The sequence below is a fragment of the Trachypithecus francoisi genome, unplaced genomic scaffold, assembly GCF_009764315.1.
Source record: "Trachypithecus francoisi isolate TF-2019V2 unplaced genomic scaffold, Tfra_2.0 Lachesis_group20, whole genome shotgun sequence".
Classification (NCBI taxonomy): domain Eukaryota; kingdom Metazoa; phylum Chordata; class Mammalia; order Primates; family Cercopithecidae; genus Trachypithecus; species Trachypithecus francoisi.
In genome coordinates this window covers 35,065,625-35,089,352 of record NW_022681466.1, presented here as the reverse complement: position 1 = coordinate 35,089,352, position 23,728 = coordinate 35,065,625, and the positions used below count along the sequence as shown (strand labels likewise).

The 23,728-nt window shown below is 45.6% G+C and overlaps 1 pseudogene; it reads right to left on the bottom strand.

Moving 5' to 3' along the window:
- Nucleotides 1-14,921: 14,921 nt before the first annotated feature.
- LOC117067993 overlaps nucleotides 14,922-23,728 on the bottom strand; it is a 162,730-nt pseudogene continuing 153,923 nt past the window's right edge.

The window sequence follows — 23,728 nt, the reverse complement described above, 5'->3', positions numbered from 1 at the left end:
CAAAGTGCTGGGATTACAGGCGTGAGCCACTGCGCCCAGCCGACTATTTCTATTTCTTCTTGTTGTTGTTATTCTTGTTTTGACCCTTCCTGTACTGCACTCATTGATTATCTTTTCATCTTATATGTAGGCAGCTGATAACCTTTTCAGTCTCCACTGTCTCAGGTTAACAATTCCACCTGCTGGCTGGACATGGTGGCTTACGCCTGTAATCCTAGTACTTTGGGAGGCCGAGGCAGGTGGATCACGAGGTCAGGAGTTCGAGACCAGCCTGGCCAACGTGGTGAAATCCCATCTCTACTAAAAATACAAAAAGTAGCCTGGTGTGGTAGTGTGTGCCCATAATCCCAGCTATTCCTTAGCCTGACGCAGGAGAATCACTTGAACCCGGGAGGCAGAGGTTGCAGTGAGCTGAGATCATGCCACTGCACCCCAGTCTGGGCAACAGAGCAAGACTCTGTCTCAAAAACAAACAAACAAACCAAAAAAAGGCCAGGCGCGGTGGCTCATGCCTGTAACCCCAGCACTTTGGGAGGCCGAGACAGGCGGATCACTTGAGGTCAGGAGTTTGAGACCAGCCTGGCCAACATGATGAAACCCCGTCTCTACTAAAAATAAAAAAATTAGCCGGGCATGGTCGTGGGCACCTGTAATCCCAGCAACTCTGGAGGTTGGAGCAGGAGAATCACTTGAACCTGGGAGGTGGAGGTTGCAATGAGCCAAGACTGCACCACTGCACTTCAGCCTGGGCAACAGAGTGAGACTCTATCTCAAAAACAAAATAAAACAAAACAATTCCACTTACTTTCTTATTTTAATCATCAAGTGCCCTAGGGAACTATGACTTCTCAGAGACATCTTATTACATTTTTACCATAGCCAGCACACCATACCCCGGGGACTCTGGTAATAATAAAATAATAATAAATACCATTATTGAACATTTACTGGCCCGTAGTGCTAAGCAATTTACGTAGATGATTTTTTTAAATTCGTTTCTTGGTGTCTTCTAATAGATTATTTGATTTCATCCTCTCCACAACCATATGAAGTCAAATTTGAGCAGATAGGTCTACAGAGGTTTTATTTGCATGATTATAAATTAAACCATTTACCAAAGACAGTGACATTTACAGTTAAGGTATATGACTAGCCCTGTACACAAAGATGTAAGAGAGGAAATTTCTGGCATACGTTTACTAAACCTAGGAACTACAGATAAAACTGATACTACTTTTTTTTTTTTTTCCAAGACGGAGTTTCTTTCTGTCACCCAGGCTGGAATGCAGTGATGCGATCCCAGCTCACTGCAAGCTCCGCCTACTGGGTTCACATCGTTCTCCTGCCTCAGCCTCCGGAGTAGCTGGGACTACAGGCACCCACCACCACGCCCAGCTAATTTTTTTTGTATTTTTAGTAGAGATGGGGTTTCATCGTGTTAGCCAGGATGGTCTTGATCTCCTGATCTCGTGATCCGCCCGCCTCGGCCTCCCAAAGTGCTGGGATTATAGGCATGAACCACCGCGCCCAGCCAGATACTACTATTTCTTGCAGCCCCCGGTCAACCTCTCCTGCTAGCACTTAACAACCTAAGTAGTCACCTCCTCTTGAATAAGGGCGAGGCAGAATGTAGCAGAAGTGACTCGTTGCCTCTTCCAGCCTTAAGCCTTAAGAAGGCCCGGCAGCTTCCACTTTTATACTTTCAGGAGCCCTGAGTTACCATTTGAGAAATTGACATGGAGAAGGAGATTCCCTGGGAGTATACTGTGAGAGAGGAGGTCTAGCCTTAACAGCATCCAGCTGAGCCCGGCGTTCCAGATGTCTCTGATAAAGTGTCAGACACGTGAGCAAAGCCATCCTGAAGATGCCAGCCCTGACCGCCATCTGACTACAGCTATGTGAGATACCCAAATGAGACCAGCGGAACTGAACAGCACAGCACCCACCAGTCAACCCACACAATCATGAGAAATTAAAACAAAACAAAACAAAAGATTGTTGTTTTAAGCCACTAAATTTTGGAGTGGTATTTATTAAGCAGCAATAGATAACAAAAACACTACTAATGTTAATAATGTTAAAGGTTATGGTTGATTTGGAGTCCTATTAGATTATATTAGGTCAAGAGGCCCAAACATATCAGAATCCTACCTTAGACTACAGCTATTACTTCCTCCTTCACCCTCACCAAAGTCTAGAGGGAGAAATCTACACACATGAGACAGTGGAAAAGGTAAATAAAAACCACCACCACCAGGGCAGCCAGAACCCTGCTTAATCAAAATGGACACCAGGCTAGGCATGGTGGCTCACGCCTGTAATCCCAACACTTTGGAAGGCCAAGGCGGGAAGATCACCTGAGGTCAGGAGTTCAAGACCAGCCTGGCTAACATGGCGAGACCCCGTCTCTACTAAAAATACAAAAATTAGCTGGGCTTGGTGGCGGGAGCCTGTAATCCCAACTATGCGGGAGCCTGAGGCACAAGAATTGCTTGAACCTGGGAGGCGGAGGCTACAGTGAGCCAAGATCACAACACTGTAATTCAGCCTGGGCAGAGGCTCCATTTCAAGAAAAAAAAAAAAAAAAAGGACACCCGCTGAAACAGGCTGCACCTTCACAGTATGACTGTCCACCTAGCTGTTCCCTCTCTCTAAGCCTGAGAACAGGCCTAGGTTGGAGTGTCACTTCAGTCTCATGGGGAAGAAGGAAGAAGAGCCCCAAAGGGAGCCACACCCACGTGCAAGACCTAAGCACATCCTGCATGATGCTGAACACTGGGAAATATAGCCCAGTTAATGTCTCAGAATCTGACCAACCAGATTAGCCCCTTCTCTCATGGAGGGGAGGGGGAACAAGAGGAAGATAAGGAAGAAACTGAAAGTGTCCCCTTTCCTAGACCCTGTACACATTGTCTTATTTAATCCTCACAATAAATCCAAAAGGTAGATATTTTCTTACCCTAGTATCCATGAGAAGATTAAATATGAGAGAGATTGCGTAACTTTTTCAAGGTTACATAGTAAGTATTTGGAATTACAGGGGCGAGTCGGGGGAGTTACCTGGCAAAAATGAGAAGAGATGCCTTTGGAGTATGGCACATTGTAAATTCGTTCACATTGTTACCTCAGTTGTTTTTATGTTCAAGTAAAAAACCAAATCAAATGAAAATGCCGTAGGGCCAGGCGCAGTGGCTTACGCCTGTAATCCCAGCACTTTGGGAGGCTGAGGCAGGTGGATCACCTGAAGTCAGGAGTTCAAGACCAGCCTGACCAACATGAGTTCAAGACAACAGGAAGACAACATGTTGTCTTCCTGACAACAAGAAACCCCATCTCTACTAAAAATACAAAACAAAAAATTAGCCAGGCATGGTGGCACATGCCTGAAATCCCAGCTACTCGGGAGGCTGAGGCAGGAGAATCACTTGAACCCAGGAGGCAAAGGTTGTCCTGAGCTGAGATCACGTCATTGCAGTTCAGCCTGGGCAACAAGAGCGAAACTCCGCCTCAAAAAAAATAAAATAAAGTGCTGTACTATTAGAGGCACCCAAGGAGAGAGGGCCCAAAGTCAGTCTTTTTTGTGGCTTGATTGTAGAACAGGTGGAGGGAAAGTATCTCTTTCTACTTCAGCAGAGAAGTGGCTGCACGCCGGCAGTGGCTGGTGATATGAGTCAGGAAGTAGCCACTCAGAAGGTGCAAAAGAGGCTTCCCCTACCTCCGTATATCCTTGAGAGATACAGAAGGTACCTGTGGTGTTAATGACCTCCTTGTGAGGGCTGCTGTGGTCCATAGTATCCAATCGTACTGCCATACTAGATGGCCTGGAGAAACGTGTGTTACCCAAACATGACATCTCTGACGAAAGACTATATTTGTTCCACCCCCACATTCTCCACTCAAGTTCCCAGAAGTTTGCAATTATCCTCAAAAGAAGTTTCCAGACAACACTTACTCAGCTTTGGTTTTCAGTGGGATGAGATTGTTTTGTTTTGTTTTGTTTTTTCATTTCTTTAAACTTGGCTGACCGTTGCCATTCCACCCCCGGATGGTGCATGCAGGCCAGTCATGAACCACAAACCTGTTTCCATTCACTCTTCACCCGCTTGTTCTTTTTGCTCCTTTCCCTGGATTTGTGACTCTACAGTCCAGCTGGATCTATGCATCGCCCTCTTTTGTTCCTGTCACCCTCACTACATAACGTGCTGGACCTCCCTTCAGGCCTCTTGGACTTTGATCCTTGCCCAGTTTTCAGCTATACTAGCTCCTCTGACTTGGTATCCCATATTGACTAGCTGACGTTCTCCATACTAAGTTCCAGTATTGTAGAATCGCACCAGCCAACTGGACCTGGGTGGCATGTAGTGTCCAAGCCCTATGCATTGGGAAAGAAATTCTATCTGGAAAAAACAATGGCAGGGATGAAAGAAGAGTTGCCTTTTTTTTTTTGAGATGGAATTTCGATCTTGTTGTCCAGGCTGGAGTGCAATAGCGAGATCTCGGCTCATTGCAACCTCCGCTTCCCAAGTTTAAGCAATTCTCGTGCCTCAGCCTCCCGAGTAGCTGGGATTACAGGTATGTGCCACCATGCCTGGCTAATTTTGTATTTTTAGTAGAGACAGGGTTTCACCATGTTGGTCAGGGTAGTCTCGAACTCCTGACCTCAGGTGATCCACCCACTTCGGTCTTGGAAAGTGCTGAGATTACAGGTGTGAGCCACCAGGCCTGGCCAAGAATTGTTTTTAAACTGTACTTGCTGGCACTACCAGCAAAATTTCTACCTGCCCACCTCTACACCCCTTTCCTCTGACTCCAGGAGATTTGGAAGTATAAAAAAATCTCCTTGGTTACAACAACTTTGGAACACTGTTTGGCAGTATCTACTAAAACTGAACATATGCATATACTTTTACCCAACAGTTCTACCCCTAGATATGTACCCAACAGAAATGCACACATATGTTCATCAAAAGACATGCACAAGAATGTTCATAGAAGGACTACACATAATAGCTAAAAACTGGAATCTCCAAATGTCCAACAACAGTAGAATGGATTAAAAACAGCATATTCATACAATAGACTATATAGTAACAAAAAAGAATGAACTATATTATACATAACCTGGATGAATCTAACAAACACAATATTCAACAAAAAAAGCCACACAGAAAAGAATGCATAATATACATTCCATTTATATGAAATCTAAAATGAACAAAATGAGTCAATGTTATCACAAGTCAGAATAGTGGTTATCATATGGGGAGTAGTAATTGGGTGAGGGCATGAGAGGATTGGGTGCTAGTAATATTGTGTTTCTTGATCTGGGTACTGATCAGTGCATTCACTTTGCAAAAATTCATCCAGCTGTATACTTGCAATTTATGTACTTTTCTATATATGGATATACATGAATAAAGTGAATGACAGAAAGAAAAATGTCCTTGCTTTCTCCTGAAAATGTAGCTATAAAGGATATCCAAGGTTAGTGACTGAGTAAATGAATTTTTTTGTTTCCCATTTGTCATTTGGGAAAACCTAGCAATGTGTGATTCTTCTGCTATAATGGATACCTGTCCCCTGTACAAATGGACATCATGATATTTGGTGGGACATGACCAGTGGTATGGTTCATAGCCAACATTATACAGCTCTCCAACTGTTGGTTCTCAGGTGGGCTGGAAGGAACATCACTGTGGGTCTAGTTCTGAGAAGGATTTGGAGGGTGTCCTAAGATGAGTTAACCAGATTGGCTGGATGAGACAGCTTGCAGGCTGCAGAGCATAGGGCCACAGCAAATTTGAAGGACACTGTCAAGGTCTGAAGATGGAATAGAAGAAAAAGGAGAGTAACTTAGAGAACTACTTCGTGAAAGAGGTTAGGCAGAACAGCAGAAGCTAGGTACATGACAACAAGATGGAAATGGAGACCATCAGGACAGAGTGAGTGGTTTTGGAAGAAAATGGAGCCTGGGAATGAACAATCACAGGCTTTCTATAGGGCTTTTTTTTAGCCTCTGTGGAACAGGCAAGAGCTGTAGAAGTGCTGAGCTGCTATAGACCAAAGTTCTGTACTGTTTCCACTACTCTCCTTTCTGGGCTGTTTGTTTTGGTGACATCCCCCATTCACATTCTACCTCCAGACTCTCCTTCCAACTTTTAGAATTTTGTTTCCTTGAATATTTTTCAGCTCTCTGGCTTCTACAATTTGGGCATCTCCCATTGGGGTGAATTTTATACTTTAGTCAACGACATCCCAGCCCCAACCCATGACTCCCAACGCCTTATAGGTCAACTATATTCCTCTCCTTCAGTCACCATCACCCCACTAGGGTGGGGATCCTGGATTTAAAACAACAATAACAGCAGCAGTAGCAGCAGCAGCAGCAGCTGGAACCAAGCAAGCCTATTGCTTCAGAATTCAAGATCATTTCTTTGCTGCTGAAGCCCCTGTACACCTTCTGTGATACTCCATCCCTGCTCTAGTCTGGTCCCTTTTGGACTGTGTTATTGTACTTGGCAAACCCAATCTTCGTTTTTTTTTTTTTTTTTTTTGAGGCAGAGTCTCGCTTTGTCGCCCAGGCTGGAGTGCAGTGGCGCAATCTCAGCTCACTGCAAGCTCTGCCTCTCAGGTTTACGCTATTCTCCTGCCTCAGCCTCCCGAGTAGCTGGGACTACAGGCGCCCGCCACCTCGCCCGGCTGGTTTTTTGTATTTTTTAGTAGAGATGGGGTTTCACCGTGTTAGCCAGGATGGTCTCGATCTCCTGACCTCGTGATCCGCCTGCCTCGGCCTCCCTAAGTGCTGGGATTACAGACGTTAGCCACCGCCAGGCTTTTTTTTTTTTTTTTTTTTTTGAGACAGAGTGGTGCTCTTGTTGCCAAGGCTGGAGTGCAATGGTATGATCTCAGCTCATTGCAACCTCCTCCTCCAGGGTTCAAGCGATTCTGCCTCAGCCTCCCGAGTAGCTGGGACTACAGGCATGCACCACCATGCCCGGCTAATTTTGTATTTGTAGTAGAGACGGGGTTTCACCATGTTAGCCAGGATGGTCTCAATCACCTGACCTCATGATCCGCCCGCCTCGGCCTCCCAAAGTGCTGGGATTACAGGCGTGAGCCATTGCGCCCAGCCAGCTGGGGAATCTTATAAAGAGGTCCCTAGTATGTCTTCCACGTTGAGAATTCCTCCAGGCTTTAGTTTTTTCTTTATTCTTTGTTTCTTATCCTGTTGTTTTTCCACATATGTTGGTTCTATACTTTGGCACCCCTCTAGGACAGTAAGGACAACAGGCACCCTACCTTGGTTGCTCTAGGATGCCACCCTACTTGGCCATCATTCTTTCATTTTATACTATCAGGAGAGGATAATCAGAATTCCTTTGTTTCTATGCTCTTTCTTGCTGTTTACCTGGGTATTTGATATTCTCTTTCTAAAATGTTGCAAACAGATCTTAGTCAACAGCAGCAATAAAGGGTGGTGGAAGTCTGCATTTTGGAAACCAACAAAATGGAGTCGAAGTCCTGCATTTTTCTATCACCTATTAGCTAAGAGACTTTGTGCAAGTTACTTAACCTTTCTAAGCCTTAGTTTCCTCATCTGTAAAATAGGGATCAAGTCTTGAAGGGTTGTTGGGAGGCTCATGTAATATTAAGTGAAGATAACACCTGGCCCATATGAGCGACTTAATAAATGCTGGCTGTTACTGTTGGGCTCTTTGTTATAAGAACAGTCATTATTTACCTTCCCAGTTACTGAATGGTGTTAAGGAGTCCAGCTGATCTAAAAAAAAAAAAAAAAATGAATGCATTTGCTGAGAAGTACACAAATGAATCCCTCTTTATGAGTGTCAGCCAAGAGAAGCATAAATAGCAAACTCTGCAAAGAAGCACATTCTGACGTAACAGAAGAATGCAATTCAAGAATACAAATTAGGCCGGGCACGGTAGCTCATGCCTGTAATTCTAGCACTTTGGGAGGCCGAGGTGGGTAGATCACCTGAGGTCAGGAGTTTGAGAGCAGCCTGATCAACATAGAGAAACCCCGTCTCTACTAAAAATACAAAATGAGCTGGGCATGGTGGTGCATGCCTGTAATCCCAGCTACTCGGGAGGCTGAGGCAGGAGAATTGCTTGAACCAGAGAGGTGGGAGTTGTGGTGAGCCGAGATCGTGCCATTGTACACTCTAGCCTGGGCAACAAGAGCGAAACTTCTTCTCAAAAAAAAAAAAAGAAGAAGAAGAAAATAGAACAGAAAATAAATTTAACACCAAAATTGCATTTCACAATAAAAGGCATAAATATTAAGAAATTGAAATAATAAAAAGAAAGTCACAGTCCTAGAATATTGCTGGTCTCAATAAATGGCTTTGGATTGTCGTAGGCCCTAAGGGAAGCTAGTTCCAAGTAGTATACGTTGGATCTGCCTATTTACAATTCTAGAAAGAGATGGTAGTTATGTTGAATGTGGCAGCAGGCCGAGGGTCTGAGAGCACAAGGCCGCAACAAGAAATGCAAGGGTTTGAGCAGCAATAAGACAAAGGCCAATTAATCAACAGAAAGCAGGAGTAAATAAATATCAGAGGGCAGAACAAGATAGTATGACCAAAGTACACGCAAACAGTCTGCAGGGAGCAGAGCTATTGATCCGTCAAACAGTTGGCTTGAGAGAGGGTCACAGAAAATGTGGAAGAAGAGGTAGAATTGGAGGGACAGCAGAAAGGTACCCAGAGCCAGGAGAGGAGGAAAGCTCGCAGTGCAGAAGCTATATCCTCTCTCAGCTTCAATAGCTATTTATCTCTCTCACCTGGTGAGAATGTGTCCGTAGTGAGCCCGTTCTATAATCTTGCAGGTAATAATGATTGGATGGATAGGAGTGGGGCTGAGACATTACAAGTTTCTCAGGAAAAATATTTCAGGACAGTCTTCACAGGCTTCTTGGATCCAGCTTTACCCAGATGTCATTGATAGAAGGAGAGGTCTTGATTGGTGCATGGATCTGATCAGTAAATCCCCCATGGGCAGTCCTCAGGTCCATAGCCTTCCCAGTTAACAAAACAGTAGGATTATCCATGGTCACTTTCTGAAAACATTATTTAGCATATCTAGCAGTCTTCTTGGTTATAGTCCAAACAGGGAAATAGATGAAACATTCCGTCCTGGGGTCAAGTTTTCCTTTTAGATGTGCAATGCCAAATGTATATTTTATTTACTTTTGAGACAGGGTCTCCCTCTGTCACCCAGACTGGAGAGCAGTGGCGTGATCTCAGCTCACTGCAGCCTTGGACTCCCTGGCTCAAGCCATCCTCCCACCTCAAGCCATCCTCCCACCTCAGCCTCCTGAGTAGCTGGGACCACAGGCGCACACCACCATGCTAGACTAACTTTTTGTGTTTTTCGGAAAAGATGGGGTTTTGCCATGTTACCCAGGCTGGTCTCAAACTTCTGGGCTCAGATAATCCACCAGCTTTTGCCTCCCAAAGTGCTGGGATTACAGGCGCGAGCCATTGTGCCCCGACTTGTACAAATTATTTAACCAGTCTGAGTCTTGGTCTCCTCACTAGAAAAATGGAGAGAATATCTATTGCAAAGAGTTGTTATGAAGGTTAAATGAGATACATCTGACCATTCCTGACACATTGAAGCTAAGAGCACTCAGTAAGTGGTCTTTCTCTTTTCTTTCTGCTGATCCTTGATTGAAAGAGCTGTATCTTGGTTGGGCGCAGTGGCTCACACCTGTAATCCCAGCACTTTGGGAGTGAGGCTGAGGTGGGCAGATCACCTGAGGTCAGAGTTGAAGACCAGCCTGGCCAACCTGGCAAAACCACTTCTCTACTAAAAATACACAAAATTAGCCAGGAATGGTGGCATGGACTTGTAGTCCCAGCTACTCGGGAGTCTGAGGCAGGAAAATCGCTTGAACCTGGGAGGCAGAGGTTGCAGTGAACCACAATCATACCACTGCACTCCAGTCTGGGTGACAGAGTGAAACTCCATCTCAGAAAAAAAAAAAAAAAAAGACAGAAACAGCTGTATCTTATTTCTTATTGTGAGGTTCCCTCCATCTAGCAACCTACCTGGACTTTTTGGACATACTTGGCTGCTATCTTGATCCTAGGTGCTCTCATAAGAACATAGAGAAATTTGTAATTACGGCATGGTAGAAAGAGTAATTGCTCCCTCAAAATGGCCATGATCTAATCTCTGGAACCTGTGAATATATTACCTTTTTTTTTGAGACGGAGTCTCACTGTGTTGCCCAGGTTGGAGTGCAGTGGCTGGATCTCAGCTTACTGCAAGCTCTGCCTCCTGGGTTCACGCCATTCTCCTGCCTCAGCCTCCCAAGTAGCTGGGATTACAGGCGCCCGCCACCTCTCCCGGCTAATTTTTTTTGTATTTTTAGTAGAGATGGGGTTTCACCATGTTAGCCAGGATGGTCTCGATCTCCCGACCTCGTGATCCGCCCGTCTCGGCCTCCCAAAGTGCTGGGATTACAGGTGTGAGCCACCGCGCCCGGCCATGAATGTATTACCTTACTTGGCTCTTTGCAGATGTGACTTTGCAGATGTGATTAGGGTTAAGGACCTTGACATGGGGTTTCCTGGGTGGGCCCAACCTAACCAATGAGCCCTGAAAAGCACTGAACCTTTCCCAGCTGAGGTCAGTCAGAGAGAGATGCGACTGGAGAAGGGTCAAAGAGATGTGTATGTGAAAAGGACTCACTGCTGCTTCCTTTGAAAACAGAAAGGAACCATGAGCCAAGCAATGAAAGTATCCTGTAGGAGCTAGAAAAGGCTGGAAACCAACTGGGTTCGGTGGTTTGTGCCAGAAATCCCAGTGCTTTGGGAGGCCCAGGTAGGAGGATCACTTGAACCCAGGAGCTCAAGACCAGCCTGGGCAACATAGGAAGACCCTGTCTCTGTAAAAATAAGCATGGTGTGCCTGTAGCCCTAGCTACTTGGGAGGCTGAGGGGGAGAGTTACTTGAGCCCAGGAGTTCCAGTTTGCAGCGAGCTATGATTGTCCTGCTGCACTTCAGACTGAGTGACAGCGAGAAACCCCATTTCTTCAAAAAATAAAAAAGTCAGCAGGGCGCATTGGCTCATGCCTGTAATTCCAGCACTTTGGAGGTCCAAGGCAGGTAGATCACCTGAGGTCAGGAGTTCTAGACCAGCCTGGCTAACATGGTGAAATCCCATCTCTACTAAAAAAAAAAAATACAAAAATTAGCCAGGCATGGTGGCAGGTGCTTGTAATCCCAGCTACTCAGGGGGGCCAAGGCAGGAGAATCGCTTGAACCTGGGAAGCAGAGGTTGCAGTGAGCCGAGATTGTGCTATCACACTCCAGCCTGAAGGACAAGAGCGAGACTTCACCTCAAAAAAAAAAAAAAAACAATTATAGGGAACAGATTCTCTAGAGCTTCTGCAAAGGAATGAAACCTTGCTAATACCTTGATCTTAGCCCAGTGAGGTTTGTGTCAGACTTCTAACCTACTGAACACCAAGATAATATATTTGTTTTATTTAGGCCACTGAATTTGTGACAACTTGTTTTAGCAGCAATAGAAAACTAACATATACAGGCACTGAAAAGGGTTCAAGACCACGAGGGTAATTGACAGTATGACTAGATGACTCATAACCAAGCAATATGTGTGGATGATGATTTCATAAAAAATGATCTATCTTCCTAACTCCTCTTAAGTATTATTCAAAAATAATGTTTTTTTATTTATTATATTCAATTTAAAAATACAGATTTGGCCAATCAAACCTATTTGCCCTTCCTTAAGAATAATAAGAGCATTTTCTTAAAATGTGTGGTGATAAAATAAGGTATGCGTGGCAGGGGTTCTAGGTTGAGCCTAAGCTGTGTCTGCACACTGAATTCAAACATGTCGGGCCATCTCATGAGCTGGCCACGATTCTAGCCACAGAAAGGGATAATGTGCTTCATGGAATGTATAATAATTGGATTCCTCAGGGCTCATGTGCTGTGCCTAGGGGTGCCTAAAACTGAGACTCCCAGGAAATGGCAATTCATTCAAGTTACCTTTAGTAATAAATGATTGATTGCAAAGGCACATATTCATGGAAACCCAGGAAAGCCTGAGCAATCAGGGTCAGGAAGAAAGGACTAAGAAGGTGGCTGTAGATTCAAGGCAGTTCCAAGACCTTGGCCACGGGATTTTTGAATCTTTACTCTTATATGACTCAGACACTCCCTTTGTGTCTGCCACACTTCTGTGCTCACAACAGACTGGCGTTCATACCATCTCATCTGTGTCTTTTCTGCATCATAGGTTCTGCTTACTCATAACTAGGCTTACTCATAACCTGACTTTAGCCAAACCTTTGATTCATTCAAGTCCTCTCTTGACTTCTCCAGCTTCTCTTGACCCCATAGCCTTTCAACTCTATTCATGCATTTATTTGCTAATTTGAAAAATACCTATGGTGCACCTATAATGTGCCCCCATGCACTTGATTATCTAGTCAGAGAGACAACAATCAAACAACCAAATAAATACAAAAGTGTTGCAGTTGCATTCCAAGGGACTCAGCTCATTTGCTCAAACAAAGCCTTGGGATGTGCCGCTGGATGCTCCATGAACTGGCTGCCTTCAGGAGCAGCAGCAACGAACTGACCATCCTGTTTAATATCATGTGACCTTTCCCTCCCCGCAAAATCCAGATACAGCTAATGAAACTACGGATTGGCATTTGACCAAGGACAATTAATATATCGGCTGGCCAGCAACCAGCAGTTTAATTCAAATTAATAAGCTACCCTTAGAAAGAAGAAATTACAGCATAACAGACATTATACAGAATTGACATGTTTACCACAGGGGGATAAATTTTATATTCCAGAGTTATCATCTAAATGTAGAAGGACTTCATCCATAGAGAACTTTCTCATTGTGAAAGAGAAAGTTAGAGGGCACTTGTTTGATTCAGGAACTCGAAGCAGGGAGCAAGGCAAAGAGCAGGGTTGGTTTTGCATAGAGCACAGGGCTGTGTTTATCACTCAAATGATGGCCAGAGCGAGGCTTAGGGAAACTGGGCCACTTTCCTTGCAGGAAAGTATCATAGACCCAGTTAGGATTAAATCAGTTTTAGTTTTCATGTAGTTTGCTTCTCAGGGATTCTCTGGGACCGTCCTTGGTCTGGGCCCAAGTGTATATGTTTCAACACAGCACTGACTCTTATGCCAGACTCCAGGTTGTCATGTTTATCTTAAGCAATTTTCTTTACAAAAAAATTGAATTAGGCTGGACGCAGTGGCTCACACCTGTAATCCCAGCACTTTGGGAGGCCGAGGCAGGTGGATCACCTGAGGTCAGTAGTTCGAGACCAGCCTAATCAATATGAGGAAACCCTGTCTCTACTCAATATACAAAAATTAGCTGGGTGTGGTGGCAGGCGCTTGTAATCCCAGCTACTCAGGAGGCTGAGGTAAGAGAATCGCTTGAACCCGGGAGGCTGAGGTTGCAGTGAGCCGAGATTGCACCACTGCACTCCAGCCTGGGCAACAAGAGCAAAACTCTGTCTCAAAAAAAAATAATAATAATAATTTAATTAACTTTTTTTTTTTTTTGAGACAGAATCTCTCTCTGTTGCCCAGGCTGGAGTGCAGTGGCATGATCATAGCTCACTGTAACCTCCACCTCCTGGACCCAAGCAATCCTCCCACTTCAGCCTCTCAGGTAGCTAGGACTACAGGTATTGGCCACCATGCCAGCCTAAGCCTTAGGCAGTTTTCAACGAAGAATTTTAGAGATGCCATGGCATTTTAGACAAGCCATACAAAGGCATCATGGCACAACTATAGCACATGACCTTGAGTTCTCCTGCTGGAACCCACAGTTAGGAGTTTATGTACAGAAGGTCAGATTGAAAGGTGGCCCCTTACACTGTTGACTGTGGGTTGGCAACAAAGTTGGTATGGCTCAATTAGCTATAGGTTCTGTGTCATGTCACTGCTATGGCTGGAAAGGTGGTAAGGCTCCAGGAGTGTTGAATAGTAACAGCATTTTTCTTTTCTTTTCTTTTCTTTTTTCTTTTTTTGAGACAGAGTTTCACTCTTGTTGCCCAGGCTGGAGTGCAACGGTGTGATCTCAGCTCACTGCAACCTCTGCCTCCCAGGTTCAAGGAATTCTGCCTCAGCCTTCCAAGTAGCTGGGATTACAGGTATGCGCCACCACGCCTGGCTAATTTTTTTGTATTTTTAGTAGAGACAGGGTTTCACCATGTTGGCCAGGCTGGTTTTGAACTCCTGACCTCAGGTGATCCACCCACCTTGGTCTCCCAAAGTGCTGGGATTACAGGCATGAACCACCACACCCAGCCACAGTAACAGCATTTTCTTTTTTTTTTTTTTTTTGAGATGGAGTCTTGCTCTGTCACCCAGGCTGGAGTGCAGTGGCCGGATCTCAGCTCACTGCAAGCTCCGCCTCCCGGGTTCACGCCATTCTCCTGCCTCAGCCTCCCGAGTAGCTGGGACTACAGGAGCCCGCCGGGCTAGTTTTTTGTATTTTTTAGTAGAGACGGGGTTTCACCGTGTTAGCCAGGATGGTCTTGATCTCCTGACCTCGTGATTCGCCCATCTCGGCCTCCCAAAGTGCTGGGATTACAGGCTTGAGCCACCGCGCCCGGCCAGTAACAGCATTTTCTAAGAAGTGGATTGATTGACTAAAGGGCTGGCAGCTCCTGGGAGTTTGTGTACTCTGCTTTTGGAAATAAAATATTGGCACATTTGTTCTGTTGTCTGAAGATATCCTTCATTTTGAAATAGAAACACACAGAGAACTAAGTTTTCTCTGAGACCATCAGGTGGTGTGTCCCAAAGCTGACTTGGAAAGAAGTACTTGGAAAGAAGTACAACAAAGTTACTTGGGGTTCTTGTGGTTTATGCAGACCCAGTCACAGTCCTGGAACGCCGAAGCGGGAATCCAGAACTACAGATCTGCCAAGAACAAAACATGGACAGCAAATTGGATGTATTATCCTTCATTATGAGAGTCCAGGGGTTGAGGAAAGACAAGCATGAAAGATATTTCAGTGTTTGGAAGACCTCTAGCTGCTAGAGACCACTGGCATCCCCCATCCCCTCTTTGTAAGATCCTTAGGGGCTGTCTGGTTCAGCTTTCTCATGTTACTGGTATAAATACCAAGTCCCAGAGAAACTAACAAATCTTGCCTACTTCAATTAATGGTTGAAACATGAATAAGACTCGTGGGATGACCTCCTTTTTAAATGAGATGTGGCAGGAAATGATCTTGATCAGAGCTGAAATGTCTTTTGTGTGAGCATCACATTTACACACATGCTGAGAATCCATATGTTCAACAGGTCGTCAGCATGTAGCAAGGGTGTTGATAAAGTTGTCCTAGGACAATGACTGGTGAATGGTATCATTTAATCATGGAGTTGGGCAAGCCAGAAGCCTCAGTGGCCCTTGATCCCTGCCCACATCCAGTCTATCACCAAGTCTTGTCAATGCTGCCTTCTATCCACTTCTTTTTCTTCAGAACTGGGCTCACTATCATCTTCTCTTGCCGGGGCTTCTGGGACAGTGTTCTAATGGTCTGCCCACATTTCCACTGCCTGCAATTTACTTTTCTCACAGCAGCTGATGATATTCCCTCTACAGCCTTATTTATTTATTTACTTATTTATTTTATTTTTTTGAGACAGAGTCTCGCTCTGTCACCCAGGTTGGAATGCAGTGGCGCGATCTCAGCTCACTGCAAGCTCTGCCTTCCAGGTTCACACTATTCTCCTGCCTCAGCCTCCTGAGTAGCTGGGATTACAGGCGCCCGCCACCATGCCCGGCTAATTTTTTTGTATTTTTAGTAGAGACCGGGTTTCACCGTGTTAGCCAGGACGGTCTTGATCTCCTGACCTCATGATCCACCTGTCTCAGCCTCCCAAAGTGCTGAGATTATAGGCGTGAGCTACCACGCCCGGCCTATTTTTTTATTGTTAATTAATGAACTCTCTTCTTAGAGGAGTTTCATAGGTTTACAGAAAACTGAGCACATAGTACAGGGAGTTCATTTATACCTACTTTCTATGCCACTCACAGTTCCCCCTGTGAGTGGCATCTTGAATTAGTGTGGTACATTTCTTACAACTGATAAACCAATATTGATACTTATTATTAACCGAAGACTGTTATTATGAACCAAAGTTTACATTATGGTTTACTCTCCTATTGTATAGTAAATGTATGACATGTATCCACCATTGCAGTATCATACAGAATAGTTTCACTGCCCTAAAAATCCCTCGTGCGTCATCCCTTGCCAGTGATTGTTTCAAAAAGTGGATCCTGTGGCCGGGTGTGGTGGCTCATGCCTATAATCCCAGCACTTTGGGAGGCCGAGGCAGGCGGATCACAAGGTCAGGAGATCGAGACCATCCTGGCAAACACGGTGAAACCCCGTCTCTACTAAAAAGTACAAAAAACTAGCCGGGCGAGGTGGCGGGCGCCTGTAGTCCCAGCTACTTGGGAGGCTGAGGCAGGAGAATGGCGTGAACCCGGGAGGCGGAGATTGCAGTGAGCTGAGATCCGGCCACTGCACTCCAGCTTGGGCGACAGAGCCAGACTCTGTCTCAAAAAAAAAAAAAAAAAAAAATCAAAATGCAGATTTTATTACAGCAAAACGCACCTCCAAAAATGAAAAATGCAGATCTTCTGTCTCTCCCCTCACTCAGCCTCACCTTGTTCCACTATCTAGCATCTGTCTCCAACCATACAGGTCTTTTTGTTTCAATTCCTCAAGCCACACTCAATTCTGTCTTAGAGTTTTGCTCATGTTGTTTCTTCTTCATGAAACATCCCTTTCTACCTCCCGGCCCCTACTCTAGGTCTTATCATAGCCGCCTCCTACCTAAGCTGTGAGCTCCTCACTGGCAAACCTGTGTCATTGTAGCCATGGTACCCAGCACATAGTGGATGTGTAATAAATGTTTGCTGAATAATATTAATAATTAAGTTACTAGATGAAGAGAACAATAGCGCAGTTTCATTTGATTGTATGGAGCTTGGGAAGGGTACCAAAAGTTTGCAGTGATGGCTAAGGGATGAAAGGGAAGGAAATGCTGATAGGTAAAAAGTAAAAAGGTTTATTCAACAGGCTGAGAACACACCTAAAAATCTGTAGAGGCAGCCAGGCATAGTGGCTCAGGACTGTAGTCCCAGCACTTTGGGAAGCCAAGGGGAGAGGATTGCTTGATCCCAGGAGTTTGAGACCAGCCTAGACAACATGACAAGACCCCGTCTCTACAAAAAGAAAAAAGAGGCCGGGCGCGGTGGCTCAAGCCTGTAATCCCAGCACTTCGGGAGGCCGAGACGGGCAGATCACGAGGTCAGGAGATCGAGACCATCCTGGCTAACACGGTGAAACCCCGTCTCTACTAAAAAAATACAAAAAAACTAGCCGGGCGAGGTGGCGGGCGCCTGTAGTCCCAGCTACTCGGGAGGCTGAGGCAGGAGAATGGCGTAAACCCGGGAGGCGGAACTTGCAGTGAGCTGAGATCTGGCCACTGCACTCCGGCCTGGGCGACAGAGCGAGACTCTGTCTCAAAAAAAAAAAAAAAGAAAAAAGAGAAAATTTTAATTAGCTATACGTGTAATAGCAGCTACTTGAGAGGCTGAGGCAGAAGGATGCTTGAGCCCGTGAGTTTGAGGCTACAGTGAGCCATGATCATGCCACTGCACCCCAGCATGGGTAAAAGAATAAGAGTCTGTCTCAAAAAAGAAAAGAAAATTTGTAGAGGCCTCAACCCATCAGATGGTGTCAGGGGAAAGAGCTGGATGAATAGTTACAGTGATAAAGAGTTTAAGATTTGCAGGGTGGAACTGTTCTGGTAGTGACAAAGTCCAGGGTGTGGCCGTAGGAGTCCACTGAAGAGAACTGGAAGTGTAGACGCTGAGTATGAAAGGTCAGGAAACTAAGAAGCTGGGTCATTGAGTGGGTGGCCCACAAAGTCAGCAAAATCTCCCTTCTGCCCAGGAAGAAGAAGTGAGACAGGTATTTGAGAAATATGGTTGATGGATGACAGAGATGAAAGCAGAGAAGTTGATGAGTTGGATGTCATGGACTTCAGTGGGGCAGAGGTTTTTCATAGGGGAGAAATTGTTAGAAGAGTCTTAGGGAACTGGAAGAATGTTATTGCTAGTGCCTCCCTGTATTGGGGGCATGAAAGAATAAATAGCTTCTACTCGAAAGAAGTACAGGGGAAGTGGTAACCTTAGGGGAAAGCCAGGTTTCAGTTCAGGCTAGAAGGTGAGGGAGTTTGCAGGGTCTCTGGTTGCATGTAACAGAAACCAGCTCCAGCTATCTGTGGACAGTAGTGAGTGATGGGTTGAGGGAGTTGGGTATCTTGGACACTTGCACAAGATGGTAGCCACAGGCCTATCATTACGGGTGAGAAGATGCTCTGACGGTCCTGATGAGCTGGGAAGGCACTCCAAAAAGGTGTCCACTTTAGATAGTTCTGTGAAGAAGTTAAGGAAGTAGGAGAATTCACCAACAGACAGGGGTTCAATAGGACACAAATATTAATAGAATGTCTGGGGAAGTAGAGAGAAACAGACGTACAGAGAAGTATGGGGATTAGAGTGGTCTGTGGGTTCCAAGTGGTGGTATCAGGAAGGTGGTATCTACAATGGTAGGTACAGGAGGACCTACAAGCACATGATGATATTTGTCCTGTTTGTCCAGCCCCTATTCTATTCCAAATATCTGTCTGCTCCTTGATTCATCTTCACCCCTTGAATTCGAGTCTTTCCTTCGTGTGGGTGTGGTGGGGGAGAATGAGGGGGAGGGGCAGAGTCTTGCCCTGTTGCCCAGGCTGGAGTGCAGTGATGCAGTCATAGTTCAGTGCAGTCTTAAACTCCTGAACTCAATCAATCCTCCCGCCTCCCACTCCCGGGTAGCTGGATATACAGGGGCACTACCACACATGACTAATTTTTTTTTTTTTTAATTTTATAGCGATGGGAGTCTCACTGTGTTGCCCAGGCTGGTCTGGATCTCCTGGCTTCAAGCAATCTTCCCACCTTGGCTTCTCAGAGTATTGGGATTACAGGCGTGAGCCTGGCTGAATTTGAATTTCTGACTTTCTTTGCCTCATCTCTTTTCTTTGCCCCAGAACATCTCTTAGAGCTTCACTGTGCCACCAAGCCTTCTGCTACCTCCTTAAGAAGCTGCACCCTGGGGCCGGGCGCGGTGGCTCAAGCCTGTAATCCCAGCACTTTGGGAGGCCGAGACGGGTGGATCACGAGGTCAGGAGATCGAGACCATCCTGGCTAACACGGTGAAACCCCGTCTCTACTAAAAATACAAAAACTAGCCGGGCGAGGTGGCGGGCGCCTGTAGTCCCAGCTACTCAGGAGGCTGAGGCAGGAGAATGGCGTAAACCCGGGAGGCGGAGCTTGCAGTGAGCTGAGATCTGGCCACTGCACTCCAGTCCGGGCGACACAGTGAGACTCCGCCTCAAAAAAAAAAAAAAAAAAAAGAAGCTGCACCCTGGATTATTTCTTAAACACCCACTGTGCGGGTTGGATGCTGACCCAGTCTGCTCCACTGAGCCCTGTGAAGCCCCCACCATGTTCTAACTTACCGTATTATATTGTAATATTTTTGTGTGTCTCTCTTGTGTTCTAATCTATGAGTTTCAAGAGCAGGCATCATTTCTTGTTCTTATTTACAGTCCTCCCCTGTAATGTCTAGCACATTGCTTGTGACCTAGGCAGGGATGGATTTGAATGACTGACTGAACGAATGACTGAGTGAGTGAATGGACTTTGATTTCTTATTGTCCTGTTCCTGTGGTCTAGAAATGTTGGACTCAGAGGTACCCTCTCTGGCAAGACTTTCCCATTCTTGCCCACCCTTTTATCTGATTACTGATTTCCTGGTCTTGCCAGACATAGACCTTTTGCTGGGCTAAAGAAACCGAGCTTGAGAGATATGCTGTCCCAATTCTTCCTGGTCTGCCTTCCCAGGATCCTCCTAGAATATGGGTCTGAGGCATATCGAATGTTTTCTCCACTTCCTAAAATGACATCTCTATAATATAGGCTGAGTCCCCATCCCTGAACACTTGGGTTAGGGCCAGGATAACCTGGTCCATATTCTCCAGACTGATTCTTTTCCCACCTTCAACACATCTACCATTCTAGCAGAAGGGAAGCCTAGGTTAAGTGAACAGAGTGGCTGAGAAGTTACATGGCCATGATAATGCCTGATTTCAGGAAAGGAATTACTTCTGGAATAGCAGGGAGATAACACAAGAGCAGGCACAGACTATGGGAGCTTCAACTGTATGGGTGATCTTTTATTTCTAAGGTGGGTACATACACATTCGTGATTCCTTAAATCTCTCTTTCTCTCTTTTTTTTTTTTGAAATGGATTCTCACCCTGTCGCCCAGGTTGGAGTGCAATGGCGTGATCTCTGCTCATTGCAATGTCCACCTCCCGGGTACAGGTGATTCTCCTGCCTCAGCCTCCTGAGTAGCTGGGATTACAGGTGTGTGCCACCAAGCCCAGCTAATTTTTATATTTTTTTAGTAGAGATGGGGTTTCGTTATGTTGCCCAGGCTGGTCTCAAACTCCTGACCTCAAGTAATCCACCTGCCTGGGCTTCCCAAAGTGCTGGGATGACAGGCCTGAGCCACCACACCTGGTATAAACGTTTTGTAATCCTGAAACATTTCAATGACAAAGCTTAGAATGAGAGGTACTCAACATTTGCCTTAGCAAGATGCCTGCAGGCGGACCTGGGGATAGAGACAGCAGTGGTTAATGGACTCTAGGGATTTAGGGGAATTAAATCAAAGTGTTCAGCAGAGAGAGGACAAAGGGCAGCAGAGGGCTTCTGGGCTCAGGGCCAACATCTTGGACCACAAGGCTATAAGCTCAGTTTGACTGACTGTAAAAGCCTGTGAATCTATTGTGTTCACCGGCGAAAATCTTCAAAATAGGCAATCCCCAGCTTATTAGTTTATTTGTTGGTCTGTTGTCTGGAACTGGGAATGAGTTTTCCTATAGAAACAATATTACAAATGGTGGCTCTGCCCCAAGGCCAGCCCACCAAAGCTCACAGAACCGTAATGTACCTGAAATATTGTACTCATAATACTAAAGATTCTGACCACTATTTATAAAAGCGTTTCTGTGGGAAAGTGCATTTCGAGATTTAATGCCGGTAACACATATTCCTCAGCCCTGTGAGTCCTCTGGACTCTTGACCGTACTCCCACTGTGCTGATTCTTATCAGAATGGCACCATAAGCGCTGGCACCATAAGCAGCAGGAAGGCAAGTTAGTTGCTTTCTGTTGCTACAGAATTCAAGCTGAAGTTTCAAGCAATTCATCTTCACTGAGCTGACCCCGACCCCTACCATGTACCCTGGCCTGTGATCTAAGTTTAGCCTTTTAAACACAACAAAGAGACTCTTATGCAAAACATGCCTTGTGCACCCTATCCCAAGCCAACACATAAACTCTGTCGCATTAGGAACTCAATTTGGATGTTTCTGGAATGTCATAGATGAGTGGGAGTCTTCGTTTCATGAGGAAAATGGTCTGGAAAATTTTGGGACTAGTAAAATCCCTGAGACACTGGAAAGGGACAGCTTTTGAACAGGGCCTCGCATAATCAAGTGGAGAAGTCACCTGATGTTGACTGAAAGGAGATGAGAAATGTCCCTAAGGAGGTCAGGCATGGTGGCTCACGCGTGTAATCCCAAGTGCTTTGTTGGCTGAGGTGGGTGGATCACTTGAGGTCAGGATTCACAACGCCAGGAGTTTGAGACCAGCCTGGCCAACATGGTGAAACCCCGTGTCTACTAAAAATACAAAAATTAGCCGGGTGTGGTGGTGCCCGCCTGTAATCCCAGCTACTTGAGAAGCTGAGGCATGAGAATAGCTTGAACCCAGGAGGCAGAGGTTGCAGTGAGCCCAGATCATACCACTGCACTCTAGCCTGGGTGACAGAGCCAGGCTCTGGCTTAAAAAAAAAAAAAACAGGCCGGGCGCGGTGGCTCAAGCCTGTAATCCCAGCACTTTGGGAGGCCGAGACGGGCAGATCACGAGGTCAGGAGATCGAGACCATCCTGGCTAACACGGTGAAACCTCGTCTCTACTAAAAATACAAAAACTAGCCGGGCGAGGTGGCGGGCGCCTGTAGTCCCAGCTACTCAGGAGGCTGAGGCAGGAGAATGGCGTGAACCCGGGAGGCGGAGCTTGCAGTGAACTGAGATCTGGCCACTGCACTCCAGTCTGGGCGACAGAGCGAGACTCCGCCTCAAAAAAAAAAAAAAAAAAAACAGTCCCTAAGGTTAGAACACTGGTGTTGTTGGTGGCAAGGACAAGTATCTCTGAGTATGATACAGATATTCAAATACTCTCACTTAGAGAGTTCAGGTGGAGAACTGAAATCTGAAAGATCCACATGACATTCTGGGGGCCTAAAAACTATGATTTCTTCATAGACAAAACATCTTTTCTGTTGGCTATGAAGATTGTAACTGTAGGAAACTTTCTTACTATATCCAGAGCTCCAGCCTCAGTGATAGAGGACAATGACATGTGGTGGTCCTGTTGGCCTGGAGAAGTAGCGAGGATTCAAGATTAGAGGCTGGGAGAGTTGCAGAAGCCATTGAAGGACAGCATGAGTCCCTGGGACACTCAGGACTAGAGCCACTTTGGGCAGTTCAGGCTTCAAGCCCTAGTGCCACACAGGGCTTATTCTGGTAAAGCACTCTGATTGGGACAATACCTTTCCTCTATGGTGTATAGTCTTGACGGGACTAGAAATCAAACTGCCTTGTTCTTTCCTACCCAGGGAGCGAGGTGAACAGACTGTCTCCTTAGATTTGAATCTTGAGGCTGGGCATGGTGGCTCACACCTGTAATCCTAGCACTTCGGGAGGCCAAGGCTGATGGACTGCTTGAGCACAGGACTTCAAGACCAGCCTGAGCAACATGGCAAAACCCTGTCTGTACAAAAAAAATACAAAAAAATTAGCTGGGCCTGGTGGCGTGCACCTGTAGTCCCAGCTACCTGTGGTGCTGAGGTGAGAGGATTGCTTTAGCTCAGGAGGTGGTTGAGGTTGCAGTAAACCGAGATCATGCCACTGCACTCCACCCTGGGTGACAAAGTGAGGCGTTGTCTAAAAAAAAAAAAAAAAAAAGATTTGAATCTTGAATAGCATGACCTAGACACTAAAAGCTGGTTGGCACCTATTGTTCCAGCATTGTGACCCCGGCCACCTTAACTAGAGTTGCCTGGCTTCCTGTCCTCCAAGCAGACTCTCCAGCTTTCCCATGAGTCCCATCTGCTACCTATTATCCCCCCAAAACAATTCTCTCCTACTCAAGTCATCCAGTCTGTTTCTGTTTTATATGACTGAGGAACTCTAACACAGACTCTGATGGCAGAAGGTTGATAGATCAAGGAAAATCTGCCAGTACAATTTGTAAAGCAACTCAAAGCCTAAATCAGCAGAAGGAATAGTTACGGCATATCATCTTCAGATACAAAAATGACAGTTCACATCATTCAGATGTGATGAGCTCAACTTTTACCTGATATGTTCACAATGTCAAGTTCAAACTTAAAAACCAAAAAACAAGCAAACAATAAAACCCTTTTAGCCAGGCACAGTGGCTCACGCCTGTAATCCCAGCACTTTGGGAGGCCGAGGCAGGC